This window comes from Aquila chrysaetos, chromosome 3 (assembly GCF_900496995.4).
Source record: "Aquila chrysaetos chrysaetos chromosome 3, bAquChr1.4, whole genome shotgun sequence".
NCBI lineage: Eukaryota > Metazoa > Chordata > Aves > Accipitriformes > Accipitridae > Aquila > Aquila chrysaetos.
Window position 1 is genome coordinate 46203341 of NC_044006.1, and position 13382 is coordinate 46216722.

Below are 13382 nucleotides of genomic sequence, written 5' to 3' on the forward strand. Positions count from 1 at the left end.
ATTAGGCAGATAATCTAGCAGTCAAGAGGGATAAGCAACAGCCCAGCCTCTAGCCAGTGACCAGCTAGATTAGACATATTTATCTGGTTTGTCTTTCTGACCTTCAGTTATTTGTAAGAGACTGATCTATAATATATAATATTTGCCCAGGTATTTTTGATTGGTTTTATGCTTGGCCCTGATACCTTATGCCTTTTTCTGGGTGTAAAAACGTTCATTTCAGGAGATTGCAGGAGGAGCCCATGAGGTCTGGAAGAAAGTGTCAAGCAAGCCATGCAGCAGGTAAGAATTAATCCTCTTGTCACAGCTCTTTCAGAGCACAAACATGCCATCAGGCTGGGATCGACACTGCCTACTTCCTTAATGAACACACAGAAGCCTTGGGGGCAATGAAATGAATGACACCTGACCTTCAACCGAGCCATAGTGGTACAGTTTCCCAGTTGCTATAAAAGATATAAATGCATATGCTAAGTTTCTAGCACTAGACTTCTCCTTTCCTTTGATGCAGTGTCTTTTTAAACTGCGAGAAGAGTTGCACGCACCTGAAGCTTGACTATCAGATTTTAAAACTGTTCCCTGTGAATATAAAATATGCCCTTTAAGACAGCTCAGAACAAGATGAAAAAAGCAGTTAGACTCACCACTTGTGGCAGATTTAATGACTAGAAGTTCAGTGCAACAGAAGAGACTCTTGAATAGTTAATTACTAGGAACACAGGATCTGCCTTCTTCTATATTTAGCTTTAAGTGCTCTGCACTCTAATCTGCTCGAGTGAGGGTCAGGCTTTATAAGGCACTCCCTCAAGCACTGGCCCAGGGAGAACACAGGCACTTTCATCAAGAAACTGCAGCATGACCCTGAGCAAAACCAACCCAGTGATCTATATGCCAGCCCAGGATGTATTTATACTACAAATGACACTAGCTACTGCAAATGTGCTGTTGCCACCATAACAGGTGCCTGGATGATAGTTTAAAATTTAAAAGAATGAATGTAATGCAAAAACTACCTTTTTTTTTTTTTTTATCAAGAACACACCAACCACAGCACAAAAGTGATGGCTGAAGGTTGTATATTCAGGGTGGCGGCATATAAACTTGCACAGTACATTTGATTGCATCACAGTGCAGCCTGCTTCTCAGGTGTCATATATCTACAAAGCCTTGAAATCATAAAAGACCTTGAACTATTACATATAGTCTCCATTTTGAAAGGTACAGGATCTGGGTAGGTCAAAGCCAAAGGCAAATTTTGAAATGCCAGCTAGAGAAGTCATAATGGTTTCAGGGGAGTAAAGATCTTAAGGATAGGTATGGGTATAGGTAGGAATGAAATAGCCTCAAAAAGAAAACTCAAACCACCAGTCAAACTTATATTGTGCGGCCCAACATCCTCCAGGATTCACACAAATTGCCAGCAGGAAAGAGAGAAAGAGACGTGGAAATGATAGCTCCTTAGCATACTCCCTTCACAGACTCTGCTCTTCTGCAGAAGATGGGAGAAGTTCGGCAACAGATGCTTTACTCTTGATTCTCCCTTTAGTATCCAGAAAACCTCTTGCAGAAAACTCATGTGTTCAAATTCCACACCCAAATACTTTTTATTTTATAAGCAGGTAAGTCAGAAGCTGGGCTGGGCTGACTCAAGCGGGAGACGTCAGAAAGCAGTACGGAACCAGGCACCACACTCCAGAAGGGGCTCATTTTCTGCACAAACCTCAAAATGTCTAAGCCTGCTGATAACTAACTTGCAGCTACAAAATTCATCAGAAAAATTAAAAAATGCATGACTTAAACCAGTTTCCCAAATTCCACTCCCACTCTTGTTAATAGGCTTCTACAAAACCAATTCACACTTAAAAAATACGTAAGTTGTTGAGTTGGTACAGTCTCCTAAAACTGCTTGAAGTCCAAAAGTTCAGCTTTCTCTACAGCTGCTTCTCATTTACATGCTGAAGAACTTAAACAGTTAAAATAAAGCTGAGATACATCTACAGTTGTAGATATTTAGACATATATGATATAGCAGTTTCTATAATTGACCAATCCGTCTCAAACAATAAATGAAAATTGTAATAGATTTAATTAATAAAACCAGCATTAATTAATAAAATTAATTTATAAAACCAGCAACAGATGAAGTAAAAGTTACTTCAGAGCTTCTGCAAGTTTGAACTTGCTTAACAAGTTAGAAAAATGCAGTCTTTTATCCATACCACAGGGAAATTCTTACAATGATTAACTCCTAAATTATTTAAAGCCTTGACAAGGCTTTAAAGAAGTTTCTACCAAGCTAAAATACTGGAAACATTTCTTCTTGGAAACATATTGCTCAAAAAAAAAAAAAAAACCAAAACCAAACCTGAAAACCTTTATCCAAACCAGTACTATTTCTCTAAGCATCATTTTACACTTCTTTTAACTGAAATCTCAGAATCATCTGAGATTCTTCAAACATTAACACGCTCACGATGAATTCAAGAACAGTTGCTTCACAGCAGCGAAACGTCAATGCCTTAGCTAGAGAGGAAAATCAATGCCAGACAACATCAAAAAAAGAACAACTGTTTAATAAAACTCCCTACCAAGACTTTATGGCTCTATGTACGCAGGGCACTGTAACAACAGCGAGGGAGCCCACGGGGGCAGGCAGTGACCCTTTGGGCAGCCCAACAGTGGGCTCTAGCGGCACTGCCCCACGGGATGCTGCTGCTGCGGGGACTTGCGCCAGTGGCATTTGATTGACAGGGTGCTGGAAAGAGCTGCCAGAGCAGCACCAACACAGCACCACCAGCTTTCATGCAAACAGATGCTTGGCAGGAATTATTTCCATCTCATTCCTTTGCTCAGACATCATGCAAGACAGGAGCACTCATCGCAAAGTCAATTAAAATAAAAGCATAGATAGGGAGAGTTTCTATGAAGGAAAAAACCCCAACTCAAATATCAAGGTTGATCTTTTTTTCCCCACAAGAAGTGGAATATCCAGGACATTAAAAGGCTTTATTGGGTCTTTTTCACCCAGCAATGTTACTAGGCATTTTCATCCTCTCACTGTTACAGTTCTAGGCTTAGGATGAAAACCTAAAGAGGGTTTTCCTCTTCTTTCAGCAGCAAGCCAAGGAGTGATGTTAAAAGCAAATTACCAAACTTGAGCAGCATGGAGGAAGAGCTGCCCCTGCACTTCTGCTGGAGAGGAAACATGTCAGCACACAGCCAGCAGCTGTCTCCACTCCCCAGGAAGGCAGCAGGCAGCTAGATTATGAGCTAACAAAATCTGTAGGTGGAAAACTCATAAATCATTACCAGTACAGAGGAACAGAGCGATGTAAGGGGATGACAGGACAGAGCGGATGCAATGCAGCCACTGGTTCTCACCAAATCGTCGTCAGGCTTCCCACTTTCCACCCCCACCCTGTGGGGACTCTCGCAGCTCCTCCTTTTCCACAGGCACTTCCCAACGCCTGGACGCTGCAAGAGGCGAGTGACCGCAATGCACATTGGTCACGCAGCCTGCACCGTTGCTGCAGCATTCACCACCACGACTGCTGTGAAACGTTTTCTGCTTTTACACAGTTTTCGCACCTTCATAAGCCTATGAAATCCACCTTGGCTGTCAACATTTCCCAGGTTCGGTCAGTGTGAAGGAAAAGTGCTTTATTTACTTATATTTATACTGAGGCAGTATGATGGCTAGCCTGCGATGTGAAGAGCAGCAGCAACGCTCCCTAACTCCTGCTAAAGCTCACTTCGGTACTGTTGAAAAATAAGGAAATAAGCTCTGTTTGCTGCATCCCAGGGTCCCAAGTGCTGAGGATGGGACCAGAGCAGTGCTAAGAAGCCGCTTTTCCTTTCTCCTTCATTGCACATCTGGGGAGTCAGCAAGACCAAGCCCCTACACTTAGTGAGACATGCCAGGTTTTCTTTATGTAGGCTGACTTGTGCTATTTCATCACCATTTTCCAACGCTTGCCCTTTGTTCCTAAAACATAGGTTTTTTTAAGAAGTGACTAATAACCTGGAGGTCTGTAACTTCAACCATGGTACAAATCAGCAGGAAGAGCAGCACTGGCAGCCAGGTTTATCCTTCTATTTTGCCCATAGAAGCCACCAGCAGAGTTACAATGTTTATGAAACCTTTATCCCAAAAGTCCCACTCATTACAAACAGTAAAGCCAGAGCCAGGTTCTTGCCACATTAAAATCCCCTCACTGATTTTATCGCACAGACGACCTCAATGGCAACATGCAAGGACTAAGCAGTCACATAACGATGCGCAGGGTAAATACAATCAAATGCATGTTTTAATATTTACATGAAAAAAGGATACTGCTAATCCACGTGTTTATTGCTGAAAAATACATCTTCTGTTATGGATTACTTTTGCTTATGGCATTACAGTACATAAAGCAACTAGATACTGACCTTTGATTTCATACTTGGAAGCATGCCCTAGTCACCAGTGGCTACCATGTGTAGTACCTTAAGATAGTGTTGTAGCAGGTTTTCGACATGCACTGAATGCCCTGTCTCCCAAAAGAGCCTTCCAGAAGCTCTTAAGGCACTTCATCTTCTTTTTCTTCTTTTTTTTTTTTTTTTTTTTAATCACAGGACAGTGTTTTTCCACAGTAATGAGTAAGTGTCCAATCCAATAAAAGTACTTGTCCTTTATTAGTATGCCTAGTGGGACAGACAAAACAAGTGGAATTGGTTTCATTCTGCAGCAAGTACAAACAAATACAAGAGAATGAAACTTACCACACATTAAATAAAAAAATAAAAAACTGTGCTCATGCAAGATTCTCCAGCCAAGAATTGTGCATAAAACCTGTGAGTAGTTATCCAGCTGAGAAATAAGTAAGCCCAGAAAAAAAATGAGAAGACAAACTCACCAAAATTTGCACCATAAATCTCATCACCTAACTGCTAAATATGAAGACATTTCTCGAAAAATAGTCAAAAAACCCCCACTGCCACCAATTAATATACAATCACACACTGAATTAGAGATCTAAATCACTGCACATATTTCAGGAGAGCGGGTATTTCTTAGGTCACTAACCAAGAACCTCTGCAGAAGCAGCTCAGCTGAATAACAAGGTAAAAGAAAGACAGAAACCTTCCGACCAAAGCACTCCAGATGCACTTCACAAGGTCAAGAAAACTGTAAATTGAACCACCAAGGCAACAGACCTCTCTGTCTCATAATCAGCAACCATATGAAAAACGCATGAGTCATGGCACAGTCAGTGAAAAAAAAAAAAACTGAGAAAAAAATTCTTAATCATTGACAGGTGAAAATAGAAGTCAAGAAAATGAAATTGTACACTTGGGTTGACACACACAAAAAGTTATCTTTCAGTAACAAGGTTTCTTTCAGCAACTAAGAGGAAGAATTAGATGTAATTCTTCAAGGACAAGGTATTAGTAGGAGCTTTTCTCAGACTGTTGAAAGCTCTCTTAGGCTGCTGTGCCCCTAACTGGAGTACCCTGAGATAACGGAGACCGTGTATTGCTAGAGATCAGTTCATACCCAATTAACATTTATTTTAAGGTGATGGCAAGTCATCCAACTCCAAGATTGCATGCCTTGCCAGCAGGAAAATCTCTTAGAAAAAGAAGGGGATAAAAAGGATTGGTAGAGATCAGGGTTGGGTGAACTTTGAAAAAAGCAGAAGACTCTACTCTTCCAAAGCTAACAAGGTTTTTTACTTATACAACGCCACTTTCAACGGACTGTGCAGATGTTAGAACAGGATTCTTGAATTTGGAGGGACACTGGATGCGCTGTTTATCCTGAGAAATATAACCACCTCAGCAATTGCTGTAAGAGATGATGTTGCTAAAGGAAAAATGGTGTAGCCGAAATTCAGCAAAAACTTGATTATAAAGGTACTGCTGCAATTTAGTTCAATCCTTCATTAATGTTCGGCAGACTGTTGTACTAGACACTGTTCACAGTACACTTGGAAGAAATCATTAATGGAGTTACTTTATAAGGTCCCCCTGAACCAGGTCTCCAATAAACCAATAAATGCAAGTATTTGGAAGAAAATGTGCTAAAAAAATTACCAGAAGCTTCATTCCCAGCAATGAAGTCTGTCAGACACAAGACAACACAAGAACAGCTCAGTAATGAAGGCCAATGCAGAAAGAGCAGCTTTCTCGTGTAGAGTACCACTCCTCTGCTCAGTGTTGACCCTACTCATACAACTCAAATAATAAAATCAGAAGATGTGCCACTTCCATTTTTCTAGCTACCTCAAAGCTCTGAGCAGCAGCAAAAGCACAGGAGATCACCAGTGCCTCCAGGACACAGCACTGCAGCATTTGAAAATCCATAAATTGTCTTCAAAATTACACGGGCTAAGCTTAAAATTAAAAAAAAAATAAATACAAAGCGTGCATTCTCCAGAAAGCAATGCCTCCCAGTTGCTAACAGTTTATTATTTCATGAACTAAAAACAGTAATCGGAGGAGGGATGTATTAATAGCCAGCACCTCCTACATACTTGCAAGTGGTGAAGGCCTTGGCTTTAATAAAACGACAACTGCTGTAAGCAGTAAAGCAAGTTTTAGCTTAGAACTCCCTAATTATTTCTTCAAATCATGTGCAAGGGAAAGGAGTTCACCAAGCTAAGACATGGCTTTTTACCTGCAGGACAGTAAAGCAGCTTCTAGATACTGAATTGTGACATTTCTGGCTAAAAAGAGGTAGCACAAAAAGCGAGCAGTGGAAATGCACAACGCTTTGCACCATGTCAACTATTCCAAACATACCAGTGAACACTGATTATGCTGTTAGCAGCATTCACTTGGATGGAAAAGGAGTCCATAACTGACTTGTACTACTCTGCATCCCAAAACCAGTCCCACGTTCCCTACGGCTGCTTTCTCCTCCTCAGAGCAGGTTGAACATTTTGACAGAACACACTAGTTTTGGTGAACAAATTCCTGGAGTGGGGGATAAAAGTAGTCAACACTAGGATTGCTCCAACCTGCAAATAGTTATTTTCTAGGCAGTGATGGATACAATTCCTCTCAAACCAAGCCAAGGTAATTCTATAGCAATAGAAATTGATTCACATCCACAAGTTGAGTGTTGGAAAAAAAACCAAACCCAAAACCCACCCAACAGTGTACGGCATGGGGTGCCTATACAATCAACTATTATCCTAGGTGAGTCAGAAAAACAGCATTTACAGACTGAACACGCAGAGAGGGGGGACACGCTTGCTATCCTACCCACTGCTTGGCAGCTCACATACCAGCACTCTCAGCCTTACTTCAGAAAGGCATTTCTTCACCACTGTGCGGAAGCCTGAAAGCTCTTAGATGAGTTCATGGAAGAAGAGTCTATCAGGGGCTATTAAGCACAGGGATGATACAACCTTCTAAGCTGAAAATTGCTGTAAGTATGACAAGAGCATGAAAGAAAGAAATGTAGCACTCCCATCTATCTATATTTTTACACCACCACATCCTTTCCTTTCCACCACCCACCTCCAACACCCCCCCTCTTTTTTGTTGTTGTTGGGGGGGGTTTTTTGGTTTGGGTTTTTTTGTTGGGTTTTGGGGGTTTTTTTTGGTTTTTTTGGTTTTTTTCCACACCTACCCAACTCTACAGGCCGCTTTCAGAGACCAGGCTCTGGAACAAAAGCCAATTTCTCCAGTAAGTCAAGCTTTGCTATGAGGTCAGGTAACTTATAGGCATCATGTATCCCATGTCGCTCCTTCTCACTCTGTACTTCAGGAAAGGCTGTCTCTTAAATCCACAAACACACAAGACAAGCATTACTCACCCATGACAGCATACTCCACTTGGGAGTATGACGACAACAGCACTGAGAGCTGGGCAGCAATTCAGTAAGGCCAGGTGAGGAGAAGACTGACCTGGGTCGGCATGTTGTATTACTAATTTTGTAGGAGGACTTTAGGTTGCTTCTATTAAGATGAGGGAAAACATTCAAACTAGATGTCTTCCGTGATGAAAACAAAAAGCTTTGAGCCAGTCTGTACAGAACATTGTGATTCAGCCCACGGATTTCTTCCCAGTGACTGGGGATGCCCAGCATCGTGACGATAAGCATATTGTAGAGGCTGGTAATAGGAATCACATTGGTATTGTGATTGAACTGTGCATTGTAATTGCTTTTCTTTGTTAGGTGTAACTTACATTTGTATTGTGTTTTCAGTATATTTTGTATCACACTGCTAAATCAGAAAACCCATGTAACATCAACTATCTTCACATAAGTAAATTAGATATTAAACATCACACCCTCCATGTGTGGAATATCTAAAAGAAGCCGGTCAGAGAGTATGGGACTCCGACACTATTCACACATCAGAACAAACTGGGAAATCAGTCTCTGTTTGGTAACCAAAAAGCTGAAATGCTAAGCAATCATGTATGGCAAAGTTTCCTCTTTTTTGATATACCATACACGGACACAGTCACAGAAGTGCTCAAAACACCACATCTTCTCTCAATTTCAACAGTTCAGTTTCCCTTTTCTTAGTCTGCTTCCATGCTGTATCAAGATAGAAATGACACTAAACACAACACTTATCTGAAAATATAAATGCATAAACCCCAGAGTATGTCTTTGTTGGTAATCCAGATTCAGTAGACTTTGAAGTCCATCAAACTAACGCACAGAATTCACAGTCTATCTATAAATACAGCATTGCAAGCAATGGCTGTTACGAATGCTATGAATGCATCCCGATAGTTTTGCTCCTCAAAAAGATATATTTACAAGCAATTTTGATCATAACTGCAATCAGATGAAAACTCAGTTCTCAAAAATGTGTTTATATACACAGGTGGCCAGAATCTCAGAACTAAGAAACATTGCCACAAAAGGAAGTCAAATAAAGTAGCAATATAAATCACCCAAGCTGGGGGGGGGGGGGGGAGAAGAGTAATTAGCCTGTTGCTAATTTGTATCTATTTTCCAGTATTAGTGTCATGTGCTAACAGCATAATCACATCACAAAAAGCTCAAACAAGTTATTGAGTCAGAGACATCCGCTTCACCCAGATGTAGACCAGAGCAGGTATATAACATTTTACCCCTCTCCATCACAGACACAGCAAATCCCACCTGCAGGCAGTACAGTTTACACTGCAGCAGCTCCTGAAGCGCCTTGTGCCCATGCACGGGAAATGGAAGCACGGACAGCTGTCAGTAAGCTCAGCTCAGTGCAAACCCCGACAATTTAATTAATGCTATTGGTTGTGAGGACTACTACCCATTTCACTGTTGACCATTTTAGGAGGCAATCAGCTAAGCCGAAACCCATATCCGCTTTCCTTAACCGAACAGTCAACTGCCAGAACCCAAAAACGGCGTGCATTTGACCTAACTTTAAAATGAATGACAACAGACACCTAAGTCGGACCCTGCGATCCTTGCCTCTTTTCACCATCAATGGAGAAACATAAGCTGTTTTCTGGAAATGTTTATCTACAACATTCTGCTTGCTCATTTTAGGGTGAGATCTTAAGGGAGTCTCTTGTGCACAGCTTCAGCTTTAGGCACTTTTTAGGTATTTGAACTAGATCAAACTTCCTCCATCAGCTTCTACAACAGAAATTCATACCTGCAGGGTGGCAACCTGTGTGAAAGTCTGTAGCTCAGTGACACCTAAAAACATCTCAGGCATAGTTAAGAGTACAGGACAATTACTAATGGCATATTATTCAGTTCTATAGTTAATTCAGTAGACCTGCTTGTTTATCTTTTCTGAAATGATTCACAGAATTTCCATTGTTGGCAGAGATGTTTCAAAATCCAGCGTACCACAAATATGCTAAGAGAATAGGCTCAGCGTCAGACCACAACAACCCACCCACACCCAACCCAGTTTCTGAAGCCAAGCATTACTGCAGGAGTTATGGATTTCTAGCTGGAATAGGTTTAACAACTTTTCAAATGGGCATAAAACATCACTATGCCAGCCAGTCTGGCTTCTTTCGGCAGAAGCAGCATACATCCGCTTTGCAGTTGTTTGGGCTGTATCAATGTCAGCTCGGCACAATGATATTTGACACTATTAATAGGGAAATCTTTTTTCTTGTTTACAGCATCATTGTTCATGCACTGGAAAGACCAATATCAGCAACCTACTTCTGCAGATGACCTAATAAAGGTTCCACTGGATGTATATCTGTAGGCGTATGCATACATATGTACATACAAGAGAGTAAGAATGCCAATAAAATTATGTCAGATTTCTACAACTCACTTCCTATGAGGATGCAAGATATGAAGAATTTAAAAGGTTTACTAATGAGACAGCTAAAGGACTTTTTTTTTTCTGGACTGAGAAAACACAATGAAAGGCTTCTCTGAAAGACATGCCAGTTAACCTAGGGCTCTTTAATGTGGATCTAGAAAAGGATTGTACAAAATACATTAACTTTCAGTGAAAACAGGCATATACCTTCCAGTGCAACACCTCCTGTCTTTTTGAAAGAAACAGAAGCCCTTCAGTAGCCAAAGAGCAGCTACTGCATCTATCACACAATGAGGAAAATAAAAAAAATAATTATTTCTAATTTTAAGAAGTGAAGTGATGCTAAATCTCAGAATGTAGATCTGTTCAGTCATGGATACAGACAAATTCTCAAAGTCAGTGAACTGACTGTTAAAGCCCATACAGACCAACACATTTCCATCCCACCTCAAATGTTGCTCTGCCTAGTTTGATACACTCTGTAGAGTTGCAGAACTAGAAAACCTGGCATATGTTCTTTGCTAATGGAAGATAAAATGCAAAGGTAGCAGAAGTGCCAATCTAAATTTATTTTTTTTAAATCTAAAATAAAAGAAAGCAGATATTCAACATGACTCTCAATCAGGGGCACTGCAATAGGTGGTATTTTTCCTCTATTCTTGACAATGCTGCAAAAACAGAGTTGATATTTCAGATTAAGAATATGTTGATATGCACCTTTGTTAACCAATTGTTGAGAACACTAATTAAGGTAGCTATCAAGTAATCTAATAACCTAGTTATTAACAGGAACCAAGTAATTTATACTGGGATTACAAAAAAAAAAAGTAACAAGGATGTTGAATAAGTGGGGAACATCTTGGTCTGCACTGGGAAGACAGTGCCCTTTTCCCCATCATGGACATCTTGCTCCCCCTTGGCTTCAAAAGATTTTTTTGTGTTGTCTCCTCATACCGCAACACTGCACTGATACCTGCCAGGTCAGACTGAAAAGGTCAACAACTGTTAAAACTAACAAGACAAGACAAAGGAAAATGGGGAGAGAATCAGGCCTTCCTATACCCAGGAACCTAACTAACTAATCCTAGCATCAAACCGGCTACCCATGAAATGCTTTGGCTTGAAACATTTGGCTTCAGGGAGCTGTGGACCACTGCTTACAGATGAAAGTTCAAGAATCTCACAACTTCATCACAGGACAGACCTGACAGTCTGAAGCCTAGTTGATTTAGCTGTGTAGGTCACTAAACAACCAGTCCACTATCATAACGAAGGATCTTGGAAGCACAACAGCAATGCAAACTGACATATTGATAGCAGGGCACACTGGGAAGAAGGCACTTTTCAGCATCCACAAATCAACATTTTAACAGGAATAAACCAACTGAAAATATGAAGCCCTTCCCTTGACTCCTTTGGAAAAGTAAATTATGAGTACGTTTTCCTTTCTCTAATTCCAGGAAAAGTCTTCTAATAAAGTTCCACAAAACAAGATAGCCAAACTCAAAACCTGGCAAAAGACCTCATCCATGTACTTAAGCACAGGAGGAGCAGGTGTTTCCCTGTGCTGGGAAGGGAGCTGAGACTGACACGCAGAACGATCGATGAATCTCAAGGGCAGAGCCAAGGATTCAGGTGGCCCTGGGGACCTGCTGACTGGGGCCTCTTTTTGCCACAAAATGTAGGAAAAAAACATCTCAGGCAGAATATGGCATTCAACAGCACAACACTGGGCTTCCTCCATAGCACTGGCTGATGGTTTGGGGATCCTTAGGTCTTGGTCACAGGAAACCATGCATTAAGATTAATATAGTCAAAGCACACCTAAGTCAGAGACTTAACAGCACAGGCTTCAGGAGCAACCTCAGAGAGGTGCAGAGACATGGGACAAAACCAGCAACAAGACTCCAACCAAACTCATATCAGTATTGGTGCATATAGGGAAGGTTGTAGATTGAAAAGAAACTCACCACCCCCTCTTCTTTCTAAAGGGCTTACTAGTCCTTGAGTATTTAAAACACATAACATACTTTGTTTTTCTAATTTTCTATCGCTCGAGACATGAATGGTAGTGAGAATAAATGACAAGGCCTGTATATGCTAATACTCAGTAACACATTCCTAAGATTTCACCCCTGTGCCTTATCAGAAGAAAAATGACTAACGTATAACTTGAATGCACTGAATGAATTTTCCCTCTTAAAAACATTTCTAGAGAAGTAGAGGGCTTATGGAAACAAGACCTAAAATGAAAGGATCACTTAAGCCTGCAAATTACAAACTCTTGAACTGCTTAGACTTCTTTTTCTGCATGAAAAGAAAACACATTTAAGGAAAACACATGAAATAGTGGTTATTACAATGCAGTACCACCCCAAAGCCATATTTAATTGTTCTGCCTGCAGTAGTTGAACGAGTTGTAGAAGGGTGTAACGCGGGATTCAAGACATCACAGGAGATGCTTCCTTCCTGTGTCCCTGACCAACCTCTCTGTCCCAGGCTGTGTCTAGCATTTTCTTTGCCTGACCTGTCTGCCCTCAATTCTAATTCTCACCAGAGGTAATCCATCCTTCTTAGAGGCTGACTAAAAGCAATAATCTTTGTCTGCTACTATGAGTCTGCAGTAACTGCAAGCAACCTCTATACAAAACTTCTCCACCTGACCTAAGAATAACTCAGATTTTGCAGAGCAAATCCTTATACAGGACTCAAACATGCCTATGTATGAAGTACTCAATGAATCTTAAAATTCCTACAGAAAACTCTATAGCTTTCATACTAGGAAAAAACACATTTCTAATTTCAAAAGTTCTTAGACACAGCAACTAACAGCTCCTACAGACAAAGTCCCTATTACGGTAGGACTTATTACTGATTTACTTCCTGGAAAAATTTTCCTGACTTCTGGGAAGTTAAAAACCAAAATACATAACTCAACAAAAGATTATTTGTTTTCTATGGCAAGTGAGGAAGTTTTTTTACTATATTAAAATGTACTTAGTGCGAAAAGCATATCTAAAGATGGACTGGGAACAAGACTGAACAAAAGGAAAAAAAGCTCTTACCGTGTGTATCAGCCACTAGCCAGGTTTCAGCTTCCATACTGACTCATGACCAGCTTATTACCCCTTAAC

General features: G+C 40.7%; 1 protein-coding gene across 2 annotated transcripts in view; it reads right to left on the bottom strand.

Annotated features, from left to right (window-relative positions):
* BZW2 (basic leucine zipper and W2 domains 2) overlaps positions 1-13382 on the bottom strand; it is a 59347-nt gene that overhangs the window by 39399 nt on the left and 6566 nt on the right. The window contains exon 1 of one of the 2 annotated variants that reach the window (XM_030008901.2): positions 645-665. The exons of the other annotated variant lie outside the window; for it this stretch is intronic. The gene's annotated coding sequence lies outside the window, so the exon portion shown is untranslated. Of the gene's footprint in view, positions 1-644; positions 666-13382 lie in introns of those variants that run through there. 2 annotated transcript variants of the gene reach the window in all.